The following is a 2829-nucleotide window of genomic DNA, read 5'->3' on the forward strand; positions in this document are numbered from 1 at the left end:
CGTTATGTTGATGTCGTTATGTTGGGCTTATGTCAAAATGTCGAACCGTTCACACTTGAACATATGAACATAAGGGTGCACGCGCCATGTCATCACTTTGTTCCTTACAATAATTAATAAAAACAAAAACAAAGGTATGGCTGACAAGGGCACTTTATGTTAATATACAGTGACATTTTTTCATGGTGATTGGTTAATTAGCAAATTAACTGTCAGATGGCTTTTTGTGAATCATGGATTTTAGGATTTGGTGTGAAATAGGCGCGGGACCCCAGTCCCACTGCAAATTTTTTTTCGCCGGTTTTCCGGTATAACGACTTTTTAGTGTTTTTTTTTTTTTTTAATGGCACTTGTAGAACAGGCTTCGACTGTCCATGGGGAATTAGGATACTTTGTCAGCGATTTTTTTTTATGTCGTCAGCAATTTCTTTATAAGTTCAACGAGAAAGTGAGCCGTCAACTTATCAATCATGCCTCACACCAACATCACAAGATTGGCCTAACTGGGCAGGTTTTCGAGCAATGAAATCGAATGTTGTTTCACTCCCTATTTTAGGTAGAACCAAAATACGAATTTCAAATAATACCACTAAACTTTCTCGCCCTCAATTTCATTTACTGTACTAGTACTAGCAAGTTTATTTGCTAATTTAGCCAATATATGAGTTCCTGCTTGCACAAACACTACATAGGCTATGGTTACACAGTACCGTTCAATTGTTTCGAGAGTTGAAAACAATCGATCGCTAGGGTTTTTAGACAAGAGCAGGGGCGCACGCAGCCTATAGGCCTGCAGTCACTGGACTGCAAAAAAAAATTGGCAATCTTATTTGCATAACGAGGCGGAAAAATCAGGACATGCGCAGGCCTGTAGCCGGGGGGGGATTTAGTACCACTACCAGAGAAATGCGTGGCTAAATGTGTATACGACCCCCCCCCCCCCCCCCCCCCCCCCGCTCAAAATCCTGGCTGCGGGCCTGTAGCGGGGAAATTAACATTCAAGTGGTGTTAAATGCTCGTTACTTTCCCGGCTACCGGGGAGTGTGGACTGCCAAAGGGAGCCCGTACAGACAGACAGACAAAAATAACAGACAGACAGCCAGACAGACAGACAAAAATAACAGACAGACAGACAGACGGCGGCGGCTTGTTCTACAGGAAACCCAAATCGACACGATGATCGAAATTATTGTCGTTGCTCGCTGCGCTCGCTCGAGCAACAATTAGACTATTTGTTTTCGTTTTCTATGAGTCAAATATTCGCAAGGTTTTCCGAATTCAGGATTCAGGATTATACGTTACTCATGAACCACTGTAACCTCGTTTGAAGAGAAGCGGGGGGTAGTTTTATTTTCCTCTCCAACTTTGACAAATAGAATCGCTAGATACTCAGGTTAGTGATTTGTCTCCTTCCGAACTCTGGTACACTTGCTTGTATTCTAAAACTCATAGTTTAAATTTTTGATATGCCTCTAGCTGGTGAATTCTAAGGCTTAATAGTTGCTCAAGTTTTCCCAAACAATGTGATCGTTTAGCGGTAAAACGCCGCTATTTAAAAATTCTGGCCAGAAGGCTGGAGGGTATCGACCAGAGGTGGCAAACAAGACAACCCACCCCTCCCCCTTTCACCTATTTTGTCCCAGTTTCGAAGGGGCGCAGCAATAGATCAATTTTCTTGTTTTTGTCTAGAATAATACTTAGTTATGAATTTCCTTTTATATTTTTGTTTATTCACATGTTTTCCGCTGCTGGGCGGTTTCAATTACACTCGCTTTCTCCATGGAGGGCCTCAGCGGGTTTCACTTTATAACGGAAATTATATTTCGTCGCTTTAGTTTCGTTGCTCCCTTAGGCTAGGGCCCTTCAGCTGGGTCCAGTGCAACTGCTGGCTGAAAATGTTTTTTTTTTCTTAAAGAGAATTTGCACCATAATGCTTATACATGTCAATACATCTTATACTTTACATTTCCATATTAAAATTAGAGTTTAATACTTTATATTCATGTGTGATATTATCTTACTTTATATTCATGTCTGATTTTATCTGTATTACAGAAATTGAGTTGGTTTGTCTATTAGTGAATTTTCTTCCCATAATAATAGCATGGCAAGTTTTGTGTTGTTTGTTGAAAATAATTCTGAATTACAAAAATAAATTACGAAAACACAAAAAGACATCCAATTGGAAACTACAAAAAGACATTCAAATTGGATATAATCATGAAAGCTATGTATTTACTTTCACTTTCCAGCCTATTGCAATTTTATTGTTAAGCTCTTAAAGTTTTATCTCTATGGGTTCTTATTTCGAAGTTGTTTTCGGTTTTCATTGTTGTATTTACTTTCACCTTCCAACCTATCGCGCCATTTGCATGTTACGCCGCGCGAGCTTTTTGTCGTTTTCGCGCCAAATTTTCACCTGTCTTTTGTTGACGAAATGACGCACGAAAGTCATCAGCTGAAAGCCCCAAAACACCTGCCTTTCGTCATTAATTACATTCATTCCGTGTTGATTAATTTAAGAAAACCCATTTTCAATTGCAAGCAATGTGTTGGATGCCTAACTAGAGAGAAAGTCTTGTTGATTGAAAAAATAAATGACTTAATAGAAAAACCGTGGGAGAGAATTGGCGACAACATTACAAACACTAACTATGCAATAAAAGACTTTCACAGACGCATTTGCATGTCCTGTCAAGAAAAACACCGCTTCGTGTTTTCATAGATCCATGTTTCATTTGAAAAAAGAAACAAAATAGATTTACCTGCTTGGTGCGGTAATTGCGCATGTGCAGGCTAGACCACCCTGCCCCAGCCTTAGCTAATCGC

This window comes from Nematostella vectensis, chromosome 13 (assembly GCF_932526225.1).
Source record: "Nematostella vectensis chromosome 13, jaNemVect1.1, whole genome shotgun sequence".
NCBI classification, from domain to species: Eukaryota; Metazoa; Cnidaria; class Anthozoa; order Actiniaria; family Edwardsiidae; genus Nematostella; species Nematostella vectensis.